This window comes from Falco peregrinus, chromosome 9, assembly GCF_023634155.1.
Source record: "Falco peregrinus isolate bFalPer1 chromosome 9, bFalPer1.pri, whole genome shotgun sequence".
NCBI lineage: Eukaryota > Metazoa > Chordata > Aves > Falconiformes > Falconidae > Falco > Falco peregrinus.
The window spans coordinates 21,909,217-21,923,619 of record NC_073729.1 but is presented as its reverse complement, the minus strand read 5'-3'; the positions used below and the strand labels follow the sequence as shown (position 1 = coordinate 21,923,619).

The 14,403-nt window shown below is 40.0% G+C and overlaps 1 long non-coding RNA gene and 1 pseudogene across 1 annotated transcript in view; both read left to right on the top strand.

Moving 5' to 3' along the window:
- Positions 1-9,990, top strand: part of LOC106112663 (uncharacterized) — an 87,760-nt gene extending 77,770 nt beyond the window's left edge. Inside the window, exons 6-9 of the long non-coding RNA XR_008748847.1 lie at positions 5,448-5,588; positions 8,806-8,869; positions 9,525-9,600; positions 9,767-9,990. This is a non-coding gene — a long non-coding RNA (uncharacterized LOC106112663). The remainder of the gene's footprint in view (positions 1-5,447; positions 5,589-8,805; positions 8,870-9,524; positions 9,601-9,766) is intronic.
- A 335-nt stretch (positions 9,991-10,325) lies between these two features.
- Positions 10,326-13,805, top strand: LOC129785164 (casein kinase I-like; annotated as a pseudogene).
- Positions 13,806-14,403: the final 598 nt, after the last annotated feature.

Genomic DNA, 14,403 nt, shown 5'->3' with positions numbered 1-14,403 from the left:
GCTGTGTAACCTTGGAGTGTTACAGCTACAGCAACAGTTCCACTAGAATAGCATTGGTATTTTGGCAATGCTGAATTTGCTCTAAGAATTTAAAGCAGTGCTTCACCTGGAAATAAATGCTTGCATCTCTGTCCACAAATCTTTTGACTCATAACTAGAAATTTTCTCCTTTTAGCAGGAAATCATGTAGTGCCATACACTGTGGCTGTGCGTAACTAGGATGTTTTAGGTGACATTCCACAGTTTGCCAGCTCCTTTTGGCAGTGGACTGGTGAGAGCTAGATTTCAGCTTCAGCTCTAACAGTTGGCGAAGTAGGAAACTGCCAAGGACAGAGGCTGCTGAGGAGTCAGCAAGATAGGCCTTCTTATTTTGTGTCAGTGCTGGAGAGTCCCAACAGCTGTTGCTGCTGCCAAGCAGGATGCACCCTACTCTCAGAGGTGGCAACTACTGCAGCAGCAGGGGATGCCTCTCCCAGAAGCAGTGCTTACCATCCTCACCTCCTGTCACATCAGCAGTCCCTTTTCTCTTGGGCACTCCCCACAGCTCTGCCGTGCGTCTCTGTCCCTTTCCTTACTCTGTTTTCTGGCCGTAGAGGCAGTCAGACTGGTGCTTAGAGGTTCAGAAGTACTGTAACTAGTTAGGAGTTCATTGTTTATTCCATAGAGGATAATTGTGTCTGGTACTGTCTCTGAAAGAGAATTCTTTGGAATCTACGAGTGCCAAGGAGCAGGTCATGCCTGCAGTATACTGGGCTACAAATACTGTATCATGGTTTTGAGGTTTTTTTCCCCAGTCACTGGCACAGCATTAACCTAAACTAACTAAACCTGTTCTGCAGAATCTAGCACACAAGTGCTGCCTCTATGGCTCATCTTTACTCACAGCCACACCGCTTTTCTTGGTCTCAAATCAGACCAAAGACATTTCTGCCACTAGTGTGGCATCTTCCTTAGCTTTGAGGCCATCCTGTGCTTGTTTTGAGCTCCTCCAGCAACAGAGTATCCAGTCAGTTTGCATGACTATGGCTAAAATAGAGTATAATATATTCAGTTCCCAAATTAGACTGAATCTGTGAGTCTGACAGAAGTGAAGGCAGCAAACAAGATTTGAGGAGAGATCAATGAGGACGAAACACAACAATCAAAGGGATTTTCTGAGGATTATTTCCAAGGTAATAGATCAGTCTGCATTTGCATTTTAGAGTGTTAAGTGAGTCTCACTGCAGATTTAAAGAAGCATTAAAACATTAAAGAAGCTGCCTTGTTTGTTTCTTTTTGTGGATGAGGCACATGAAACTTCTCTAGCTGTGCAAGAAGGCAAGTGCTTTCCATTGTAAGAGAATGGTGGCTGCTGTCATTTATAACCATCAGACAGGTTTCAACAACAGAAACTTACTATTTTGTACAGAATGTACTTTTGAAAGTCTGAAGCCACTTTTAACTACAAGAGGGGAAGGGACATGGGTATATAACACATTCTTATTTGCAGATATTATGGCTTTGATACTACCCATTTTGTGTCCCTGGAAGCACAGTAATTTCATAGCAAGAACATCTGTAACACTATCACCTTATCTTGAACTCTTTTTTACACTGTAAGTAATCTGATATCCTAAGTCCCGTCCCAGTACATTACTGTCAGCTTTTTTATGATAAAAATATTGGAATAATATTTCTCTTTGAAAAATTTTTGAGCAAATAACCTCATAACGAATAATACTGCAGTAATTTATCTTCTGTGTTTAGCAAAATAGCCATTGGCATGACTCGGTGGCTACACAGGGAAAGAACAGGTCACTAGTACCAAATATCCCATAATTTTTAAACTACTGCTGCTGATAGTAACAGTAACATTGGCTGTTGCAAATGATTCTGCCTTTTTTTGTTTCTATTCTATTTTAGAACTCAGTAGCATTCTGAGAAGCCACATGATCTGCAGGGCTTTTTAACCTGAAATTTATATTGCATCTGAAATCTGGTTTCTAAGCCTCACGTATTCAGGGAAACAGAAATATTCATTTTCTTGGCCCTCCCTCTGTTCACGTTGTATATATTAGCACCGTTGTGCATGTGTCACTGTACAAAAATGTTTAGGACATTTCCTGTAATTTCGTACTCAGGGCTAGTTTTGAGAAACCAACTTGTTTTAACAGCTATTTTTCCTTTGTGAAACATGAAATAAGAAGTTATTGGTGTAACAACAGAAATTGTAAATGTTCCAAGTCTCTTCCTTTGAGCAAAAGGGGGAGAAAAGTATTGCTTCAAAAAGACAAGCTATTTCATGCTTGCTGTGTCCTTGCTTCCCTAAATAGGTCGTTGTCTTCTTTGACGTTCTTCTGTAAGCACACACTATTAGGTTTTATTGAAATTTTTACATAATCAACTGGCAGCAGCTACTGACATAAAATGAATATAGCAAAACTAAATGTGAGACTGTATAGAAGAAGTGATTTTATTTTAAACAAAACTGATTTCAGTCACTCATGCTCATTCTCCTATAGATTTCATTCAGTCAGCCTTTCATACTCATTTTCCATACCCACATTTTAACAACCACCAAGGTGTGTATGTCTGGCTAGTTCAACCAAGATTATTTGTGGTGAAACAGAGAACAAAGGATGACAGATTTGGAGTCATCATCATGTTTCCTGGGTTCTTTTCGCTGGGTGACCATGTGCTCATTTTGGAAATGCTTTTTATACCCTTCAGAGACCCAGGGACACAGGTCCATGAGTCATTAAGCAATGTTGTTGAATGACTGCCTGGCCTTTTGCCTCCTGTTCTGTGAGTAGTCTATCTTCAGTTTTAGGTTGTCCTTTGTTTTCCCAGTCTGTGTGTTTCAAGACTCTGACTGTGATCTCAGTGACCTGCTGGTGCTGTCAAGTCATGCTGTTCTTTGTCACTTCTTTTCTTGTAATTTCTTCTAGTGCTTTCATACATATGTTTCTGCATGTAATTTATTCATTTCAGCCTTAATGTTTCTATTACAAATATCTGCATTATGGAAGTATCAGGTCACACAAATGAGCTAGACAAGGGAAGTACACTGTCTAAACAGGCAACAAGCTATAGAGAGGATCCTGTGCTAAGTACTGTACCTTCACGCTGAAATTACATTTGGAGGGATGCTTGCACTGGTCATTCTTGCAGAATAGCATTCATTACCAATGAAAGTCCATAAATATAAACTAGCTCACTCGTTAAGGCATGAAGGGTACTTGCTTTTTTTGGTGGCTTTTTAATCACCAGACTCAATGCTATGAACACTTATTGGAAGTGAGATGAACCCTCTGGAATGACTGCAAACTTATTGGTGCTCTTTCATATACTCTTGCTCCGTTGAGTGTTACCCAGTAATAACAACAGTGCTATACAGACTTCTGTAAGAAGAGTACCTGAATTTAGGTACTGGTAGTTTTGTTTGAGTGTCTACACTGTTCTTCCACCTATGGATCTGATTTTTGTTGAATAATGGCCTATGGTTCCTGGAAGCTCGTTAAATGTTATTGATGTTGTAGGTAGTTAAAGACTGAAAGAACCAGGGGTTAAGCATGTTTATATGAGGATTTGAGAGAATATCGAATAGTAGAATAATACTGAACCAGAATAAAGACAATGTTTTATGGAAGATGTTGCAGGTGAGTATAAGATGATGCTCCTGCCTGTCTAATAATCAAAGGTTAAATGCTGTATTTAATATTTCCAAAATTTTTAACCCTGTAGTGCATGGTGGCGAGTGATGTATTAGGATCTTTCCTTTGAGGGAAGCAAAACGAAACAGAAAAAAACGTAAACCATGCTAAAGAAACAAGAACATGCATAAATTTTACTCATGCATCTCAGTTAAAATGCATCTCAGTTAAAATGAAATGTAAAGTTTATTTCTTCGTTATAGACATATAGCCAATGACAGCAAATGTTAAAAGATAACAGAAAGATCATCTGTGAATGAGTTTAGCAGGCCCCTGATATCACCAGAAGCTCCTACAGAATGAGGTGTTCCATCCTGGTAAACTAAGATAACTGTTGATAACAGTTGTTCATTATTTTTGTCTATCACTTGCACCCTGTTGCTACTGTTGCTTAGCTTTGCCTTAGATAATTCTGTTTGTAATCTCACATGCATTAGATTCAAACAGAAGGATACCGTGCTTAGTTTTTAGATTGTCATGGCTGAAGCCGAAGACACCAGACAAATATGAACAAACTAAAGTAATAAAATCAAATATCAAAAATAAAATAATAAAATCTACTTGAAAGCTAGCTCCATCTCCAAACAAGAAAAAACAAGTTTATTCTGGTGATTAGCAGAATAGCTCACCCACATGTACTGCAAAGTCTATATATGTAACATGAGTATGATACATACACATATATTTGTGTGTGATGAAGCACTATCTTTTTAAGATACAAGGCACGAAGTTATTATCCTAGGTAGATGGTTGTCAAGTGACAGACTATGGAAGAGGAAGTGGGACAACTATCTAAATTATAAAGTTGAGAGATCAATTTCAGTAAGGTTCAATTAGGACTACCCCAGGAATTGTAACTGGGGAAATGGGAAGACAGGTAGATAGAAGAAAGGTTAAAGCTTTATGTGGAGTAAAAGCTGCTTCTTCTCAACTCCAAATAAAAGCAGCTTTAGGAGAATTTAATTTTTCACAGTAATGCAAGGTAACTTTGCTGGTATCAGCAGACCATGATGAAAATTACTGAAAAGGATTGGAATGGAGCTGGAACAAGGAATATGGCTGCTTCCACTGAATTTAAATGAGCAGTTGTAAAAACTCATGCCTTAAAATTCCTGAGACAAGGAAAGCCTTTTACAACAAGGATTTTCACATTCACTGATACTACAGGAGTGGCGCTGTTAGAAAGCAGAAGTGAGTGAAATCGAGTAGAGTAGTATTGGAATTCTGTTACTTTGAGGCTGGATCAGAACTTCAACCACTCAGAGATACTCTGAGGGAGAGAACAGCAGCCTTAACTATAGCAGCCTTTCACTCTTGGTAGCCTGGTTGCAATGCATTCTGCTTAGACTCTCCTGAAGTACCTAATTTCATGGAAATGAGTAGGCAGCAGAGTACCACCCACCCAACTGGCATAGCAGGCAGTAATATTGACACATAGAGATTACTGTAGAGATTCTTGTACTATACTGTATATGAAGTGGATCATCTCGCTTGTGTGTTAATCGAATGACAGGCAGAGCACAGTTGCGTCCAAAATGTGGACACAAAATTACAGAAAAATCAACCTCTAAAGTCTAACCTAACTGGCCCTCTTTCTCTCCTATGGGAAGCCCCGGTATCATCCTATTCTGCCTCTAAAAGGGGGTGAATGGGAGGTGTATTTGTGGCTTGTGTATTCCCATTTACCTTGCTTGTGCATATCAGATTGGTCTATATGCTTAAATACCAACTTTATTTTGTCATGGTTTTCTGCAGAACATTGATGCATTTGCTACACCTCCATCAAGAAGAGCTGGCTGATGAACTTAGAATGCCCTAACAGAGGGTCTGAGTTGAGACATGAGGAAGAATACTGCTCAGGAACAGTTGCTAGCCTTCCTTGACTAACCAGCGCTAGTGAGTACAGCTGCTCTTGTCTGACTTCACCAGGTTTATTGCAGTTGCAGGAATTTTTAGCCTGGCTTTAACACCCTACAGTAATAATAAATATGTGTTTGTAAATTGCATTAACCCTAGAACATTAGGGAATGTCTGCATGCTGCCACAAAGAACTACAGGCTAATGACCTTTACAAGCTATTGCAAGGCAAGAGCAGCCAGGAAAATGCAAACACCTGCACCAAGGCCCTCGGAGCTTTGAGCTGTAACTCAAAACTTCTACCAGCCCCCAAACTCACCTAGCCCTGCCCCAGAGCCTCCAGCTGCTCCCACAGGCTCTCCAAACCCTGCCCCAAAGCTCGCATCAACCCTGAAACACACCACAGCCTGGCTCGGTGTCCCTAGAGCTCCCAGCAGGCACCCAACAATCCCAAAGCCCTGTCCCAAAGCTCCCACCGGCCCTTGATCCCCCTGCCTCAGGGCTGGCACCTGCAGGTGGCACGGGGGACCCCCAAAGGCCAGGGCCACCCTGTAGGGCCAGCCGGGCAGCCGGGGCGCCGCACAGCTCTCCTCAGCGGGCCCACATGCCACCTCCTGCCCTGCCTCGCACCATCCCTCAGTGGCTGTTGGGGAGCGGTTCCACACGGGCCAGCAGAAAGCTCATGCCATGGGATGCAGAAAGCTTCTGCAACGCGACTGATAGCACTGTGCTGCTCCCAGCCCGCAGCTGTGGCCCAGCGCTGCACATGCCCGGCAGCTGGGTCTGCATGCACATGCATGCACCCACCACCTGCCCTGCGTGTCCCACATGTGCCACAGCACCGGCCCTCCCTGTTGCTCCTCCCGGCCCCAACCCCTCAGCGCAGGTAGCAGCCTCGCGCAAGCATGGCCTGGCAGGGGATGCTCCATTGCCCTCCCTCAAGGCCAAGGCAGTGTGGCGGCCAGCAGGCACAGCTCATCCTGCCTTGCGCAGGATATTTATTGCATGTCTGAACAGTGATTGCCAGTGATAGGGACTGTCTGCAAAAACAGGCTTGGAATTATATACAACTAAACTACATACAACTAAATTATAATCGCTAATAACAGCTAGCATGAGTTAGTTATTTAGCATGCATAAAACAAAGTTCTTACTCAAGAGGTGTCCCTATGGGGGAGAAGACAGGTTCAGCCCATCAACAGATCCCAGAAGTTCCGATGGAGTCCTCCCTAATTTCTCCCTTCATCTGTCCACTTTTTATACTTCATAGTACATTGCGTATTCATTCATCATACACAGGATTAGTTACAAGTTTCTCACTTCTAATACGAATTAGTACGTATCCTCAGATAGCACTGCTGAAGTTCTCTGCTAACTACGCATGCTCCTCAGGCAGGTTTTTGCCCTCCTTTGGGGGGGCTGTTTGAGTTGAAGGTTGTGATCTCCCACTAAGATAATTGCCCACTAAGAATAAGGCAATTACCTTTGCCTTATTTTCAACTAATTTTCTGTTGATGTCAGTGGGTTGCAACACCTTATCCTGTTTCCTCTCGTAGCCAGAACTTTCCTCACTTGAAGGTTTCTTTCTGCATAACTTCGATAACGGCATTGTTTTCACTACCTGTTCTTTGTTTCTCATCCTCCCCAAGGCTGACTACCTTGGTGAGAAGTCCCTTCATAACAACTATAGAGAGTAAGTCAGCTTGACCTAGCTTTGTAAACACTGAATCAGAGTTGGGTAACCAGGGAGTTTAGACAATCTCCCCCCACTTTGGACTTACTTCAGTCCAGGACTAGTCCATTTCCATCACATTTAGGTGGAGCTTGAGTGACTTTAGTCATGCATATTGTTGTTACTAACTGGTGTTGTGTGCCCAGTGAGGTGTAGTAGTACCTTGGAAGTAGGCAGCTTTGAGATGGAGGTGTGCGTTAGTATTACAATGAGATTATTTCAGCTGAGGAAAGTAATTTCACCATAATGGTTGGCTCAGCCACAGACATCTCCGGGATTCTTTGTGTGACAACTGGTATGCAGCTTATCAGCTGTGTGGTGCCATCTGGTTCCCTTTCCTGCAGGGAGCACGACAGCCTGGCCGTGGTGTCTCCACTCCGCACCATCCTCCATCACCACTATCCACGTGCGCTGAGCTGCCAGGAGGTGTTGCTTAGGGAACTGTGGTGATATAGATTCTGTGCATGCCAACCATCCTGAAGGCCATAGCTGTGTTTTACTCTAAAAAGTTTTCCATAATACTACGCTTCTGTTAAGGTGCAATTTTCTCTAGTTCCCCCCCTCAAGGTGATTTTCCTACACACCTGCAGGCAGCAGGACTAATGTCATCTCCTTTTGCCCACTTGGGCTTGGACTAAAATCCCTTCCCTGACTATTCTTTAGCTTTTACAGCCTTTGAGCCTTCCCTTGGGCCTGGTTGATAGCCCTTTGCCATTTCACCCTGTTCACAGCCAGTGTGAGTCTAGGTACAGACTATCTCAAAGAATTTCAGTTACACGATAAACCTGTTTTTTTGTAAATTAATTGTAACATTTTAATTGCTTTCAAAGAGAATTATGGGAAATCCTGTCCGCATGGTGACCTAGCATAAGCAATGATGGAAAGGTGCATCAGATGTGACCTTCATGTCAGCTCAGTGTGCCTCAGACAGACTGCATTTGACACTCTGTGGCATGCTGCGCAGCTCCAGAAATTAATGCTAGGGAAAAAATGGGCAAAAATAATAGTAAATGTAGAAACATGAGTTAGGAAAAAATGCTATAAATTAGGTGTCTGTGATTGAGGCAGTTGATCTTGCTTGTGGATCTTTGGTGTGTGAATTTGATGCTGAATGGCCCATTTTTCATTTGACTTGACTTGAGTTATTTTAAAAGAGATAGAAGAGAAGCTTATGGAATAGAATAGGTTATTGAGTCTTCCTAAAATGCTCACAATGATTACGTATAAAGCCAAAGTGAAGGATGATGGAATAAGATTCTGTGCTTTATAAGTAAATACAGTACATTTAAACCTGATCTCCGTGCAGGGTCCTAGTTATTTCTGTTTTTAAAATCCAGAAGAAGTTTAGGAAGTCTTAGAGGTTAGTATTGTGGGAAATAAATGGCTCCTCCACAAAAAATTCCATGTAAGCAAGGCTCTTTGAACAATTCTGTTTGAAATCAGTTGTAACTACAACCAGTTAGTGGTTTAATGTTGAAATGTATACTTGCTCTCCTATAAAGCAGTATTTCATTTGCATTTCAGTGCTATGAGTCTTGACAAATTTGAGAAGAGCCCAAGGGAAATTTTTCATCCTGAGATACAAAAGGTAGGAGGTGACTTCTTTTTTTGTTTGGTTGTGTTTTTTTATTATTTTCTGGAAAAATAAGTCATTAAGTATAAATGCTAGTGGTTTGTTTCTTTCAGTAGCAGGATAATAATGATGAGTAGGGTTACAGTTACAAAATAAGCTGTCTTTATCAGTTGAACTGGCTACTTCAAAATGAAACAAATATACAAATATGTTACAGGGTATTTTGTGCTGTCTTCAGTGTCGGTGTGCTAAAGATAATGTTTTGTTTACAGGATTTATTGGTTCTTGAAGAGCAAGCGGTAAATGTAAACTTATCACTCCTAGCACTTACTTAGTGACTTACAACAACTAAGATATCAATTGCTTATTGCAGTACAAAAATGTAGTATTTCCGTGCAACATATGAGATCAAAAATCATTTTAAGCACCAGCATAATATATCTTATTAATAGATCACCAACTTAGTATATGATAAAATTCACAATCTATGATCAAAAGTAAATTATTAGGTATCTGCTACTTCAGCGTGTAATGGAGTTGGTATGAAGTGTATATTCCTGTGTGTAGGATGTATACAAAAGATGTATATAAAAGTCCTTAGAGGAAACATTATTTTATGTCTTTTGTTTGATTGTCTGTTTATCCTATAATATTTGTTTCTATTTCTCAGGGACCTGTGAATTTTAAATTTGGAGTCCTTTATGCTAAGGATGGGCAGCTTACAGGTGATTAAATGTTCGGTGATGGTGAGTTTTTCACCTTTTTCTTGGCTGAAGGTTGCATAAAATATTACACTTCACTGTGAGTACAAACATTCACAGTCATGACCCTCTTAGAATTCATCTTAGGTGCCTTGAAGATTTGTATATAAATCAAATGGTTATACTGAATAAACTGTATTGTTTTTTCTAGTGGGCGTTCCCACAATTAAGTGGTGTGGAGCTGAAGGGGACTACAATTTAATGGTGATGGAGCTGTTTGGACCGAGTCTTGAAGATCTCTTCAGTTTTTGTTCAAGGAAATTTAGTCTCAAGACAGTCCTATTACTCGCTGACCAAATGGTAGGAAACTGCTTTGTTGATCTTGATGGTGCAGTATGTTGGAATATTAAAATTTCTTGAGAGATCAGAACCAAATACGTTGTTTCTGTAATTTAGAGGTGAATAGGCCTGTATCATTAAAGAAAAGACTCAAAATTGGTTTTGTTTCTCTTAAATACAAAGTGCCCAATCTAAAGTGACTACAAAGTCTTAATTGATTTTAAAAAACCAGACTTGCACTGTTTGCAAACCATCTGTTGCACTGCTCAAAGACAAAAGAAATTCGCCCAAGAAAGTTTTTGGAAACAAATGTAAAATAGACACGGGGAAAGACCTGGAGACGTTTATGTATTGTCTATCAAATTATGTTCTCTTTAATGCCCTTACATTTTACAATAAAAAGTTTCATTACCTCTTTTATCATTAAGACAATGTTGCTAGTGTTATTATAAGGAAAAAAGTGTATGCCTAGTCTCTCTCGAGTGATTTTTTTTTTCTCTTTTTCTAGATTAGTTGAATTGAATATATTCATACTAAGAACTTCATCCACCGAGATGTGAAGCCAGACTTCTTAATGGGCCATGGGAAGAAAGGCAATCTTGTCTACGTAATAGACTCTGGATTAGCAAAGAAGTATCGAGACGCTCGAACTCACCAACGTATTCCATATCATGAAAATAAAAACTTAACAGGAACTGCCTGTTATGCATCCATCAACACGCATCTTGGAATCGGTGAGCTGGAGAAAGCAATAAATAGAAACTTTAAAAGTGTCAATGCACATAATTTTAGCACAAGTAGATGTTGCTTTAATGAGGCATAGAAGATGGTCCTTATTTATGGCACTTAGTGCAGTGTGCTTGGCCTCTTATCTCTTGATTGGGTGGGATTTGGTCAGATTGTAATTCTCAGGAATTAGCATATTTTTTTAATAGTTGCAAGGGTGATAGGCTTTTTCTTGTACTGGATGAGTTTATCATGGGCATAGTAACTCTCAACTGTCTCTTGTTTTTCAAAGGGTTTTTATGACAGTCTTGTTGCACAGTCTTTTGTTTTTCCAGTGCTCCTAATGAGTCCACTTTTTCATACTGTTGTAGAGCAATCTCACAGAGATGACTTGGAGTCCTTGGGCTAAAATACTGATGTATTTTAACCTGGGCTCCCTCCCCTGGCAGGGACTGAAAGCAGCAACAAAGAGGCAGAAATAGGAACGTATCAGTGAAAAGAAAATGTCTACACCCATGGAGGTTTTGTGTAAAGGATATTCTTGTAAGTTACTTTTCTGCGGCACTAGGCTTACATGTTCACATTTTAGTGGGATTTCTTTTTGCTTTGCACAGAATTTTACCAGTCTTTTTTACTTGTCTCTCTCTCTTTTTTTTTCTTTTTTTTTCTTTTTTTTTTCTTTTTTTTTTCTCTAAATTCCCCCAACCCTGCGCATGATCGGGCATGTCTGTAATGAAGATACTGTGCTTTCAAGACTGGGATCTTTCTGTTCATAGACCATTTCTAATTATCCTTTGTCTTAACTATTAGTAAGCAATCATTGAGGTGCCCTCAATTCAAAGGGTAGCTTAGTACATCTGATTTGCACTGTGTTGTGTGTGCATGTGTTGGTGTTGGCTGGATAACTCTCAACAGCAAATAGCATTTTGAGAAACTACCCATTTCTTCATATGGGTGGATACTCTTTCTTGAATTAATTGGATTGCATAGTCAGATGCACCTATTGCAGTTGTTTCACTTGAGAATTGTCATTCCAGGTTCACGTAGTTTGGCCTGTTGATGGTCAGCATCTGTGAGAGGTGTAAGAAACCCTCCTATATTCTAGCATCGTGCTTCAAACCTTTTCTGTTTCTCAGTTTGGTATTTATGCCACAGTAATAATGAGGTGGTTTTGAGCCCTGCAAAATGGTACTTAAATCAATTTTAAAACTTATTAATGTTAGCTGCCATCAGGCAATATTGTTGATCTTTCATAAAGAGTGCTGTCTCTATTCTGTCCATGCGTTTGGCTTCAGCAGCTAGGTATGACAATGAGAACTATGGTTTTTGTCATGGTTGTGTGAAAACTTACTGCCTTCGCTCTGTTTCAACTGTCCCTCCATAGGTGTTCCTTTACATTCATCAACTGTGTTTTTTCTCTGGGGTTAACAGGCAGGAAAGACTAATGAACTTTTCTTGTGCTCTTTGTTAGAATGTCTTTCTTAACATAAATTACTAATATATAATCTCAGCCAGAAAGACTTGAACTTAAAATCTCGTATTCTGATACTGCTGCTGTCTCTGGTGCACTGAATTCACAACAATATTCATTTTTTTGCTGTGTAACTAATATTTCACGAGCCATGTAAAAACAGGTGTTCAGACTAGTCTGAAAATCTGAAATTGTAACAGGACTTACATGGGAAATTGATAGTGGTCCCCTCGTTTTTGTGTGTTTTGTGAGGTAGCAGACATGAACCTTTATGTGACTTAACAGCAAAGAGATGCTAGTCCATGTCCTGCAAGGAATTGCGCTTAAGTACATTCAAAGGAAAGAAAGGTAAAAAACTCTTTTCTTTGTGCAATTGTAGTTTTAAGCCTGTCCTCCTCCACACACACGCACCCCCACCCTGCTGGTTAAAGAACTCTAATATTATAGATCCTCTCTGCTGTTGGCAAATGAGATCTTTGATTTCTGTGATAGACAAGAAATTTCCTTTTCAGGGTTGACTTGATAGATGGGCTACAGTGTTGCCTTCTGTAGATTTCTAGTATTAGCTCATTATTTTTTTTGTGATGTTTAGGATGTTTGCTGTTGGGCTTGGGGTTTTTTTGTGATTCAGAATTACAAAAAGCAAATGTGAAACTGAAGGGAAATAACTGGCTTTCTTTTATTACAGCTGAATTTGCCACATACTTGAATTTCGGCTGTTCTTTGCGTTTTGATGACAAACTGGACTATTCCTATCTAAGGCAATTATTCAAAAACCTCTTCCACCGACAAGGGCTCTCCTGTGACTATATGTTTGACTGGAACATTCTGAAATTTGTGAGTAGCTGATGTAGATCTCTAAATATTTTTTTCTGTTTTTTTTTTTTAATATTATATTGTCAGTTTTGAGCATCTTAACTGATACTGTAAGACTCTCTTACCTTTTTCCTCCTCTAAGCTCTATTGTCTAGAAAAAAAATCATGAAATGAGGAAAAGCAGGAGATACAGGAGCTGTGAGAAGGATGTTGAGTGATAGCTAATTTGAAGTTACGGGGTTTTAAATGTGTAAGGCTTCTGAGATACTTTCTTCAGGGCAATCACCAGGCTAGGTTGCAAAATTACCGTTTTCTCCCACCTTGATCTTCAGCGCAGGTCATATGCAACTGTTGAGGAGGTGTCCAGCTGCCATAACATTATATGTGTACATTAGCATTTTGAAGACTATCCCAGCAGTTGCATGAACAAAATTTATGGCAGTTCCCTAGAAATTTTGTCAAAGTCATGCCCTAGCAAATTTCAATTCATGGGTTGTCCAGTTCTTTATTTTCAGTATTTTTATCCAAATACGTAGTTGCAAGCTCAGTAATCCCCCAAGTTATTCACTAGCATTGACCCGTAGGGTGCAAGCAGAGCAGCTGAAGATGCTGAACATGAAAGGTGAGAATGCGAGGAAAGACTGAGACATACACGAAATCCAGCTGTGTGTGGATTACCCTCCACTGCTTCTGGCAGGCTGAGAGGAACACAAGATGTAGCTCCTCCTACTCCTCTTACCCCAGCTTCACATACTGGTAAGCAAGCAGATACCTGGATAGACGCACCTTGTAGACTACTCTAATTTTGCAGTTTGTTCCTGGTCATTGGAAATTCAAAATTAGAATTAGAATACCTGAGTGGTATTTGTCTCTGGTAAGGGTTTGGGGGTTTTGTTTGTTTTTTTCTCCCCTTTGCTTTTCAGTAGTTTGAAGGTAATTGGATATACTCATTACCTGCCGATTGCTACTTAGATTTCTGTGAATGTAAAACAAAGGCCTTGATTTCGCTTGTTTGACTCTGTGGAAGTTTTAATATGCAAACATTGAGAATACAATTTTTCCAGTGACCACGTTATAATCCCATTTCTCATTATGAGAATGTAATGTGTTTTTTCTCACAGCCAACACCTCTCCTTGGCCAGTATCTGGTAAGGAACGAGAAAGGAAATTAAGTATGAGATTGCATCGTGGTGCCCCAGTCAATATCTCATCATCTGACTTAACAGGTCGACAAGATAACTCTAGCATGTCAACTCTGCAGGTAAAAAAGATTTCTGTGTAATGGAAAATGAGGGTAATTTGATAAAGTTAATCTGCTGAAAGAACATACCAGCTAATTGATTTGATTTTGTACTGATTTTGCAGATGATGTTGACTTGTATAAATACTTGACGTTTTAACTGAATGTTTGTGATGTGGCTGTAGACTACTGTAAAGAAAAAAATAATTCACTTTGGCAGCAATAAGCATAAAAGGCTCAAAGTAATACAGAGTCA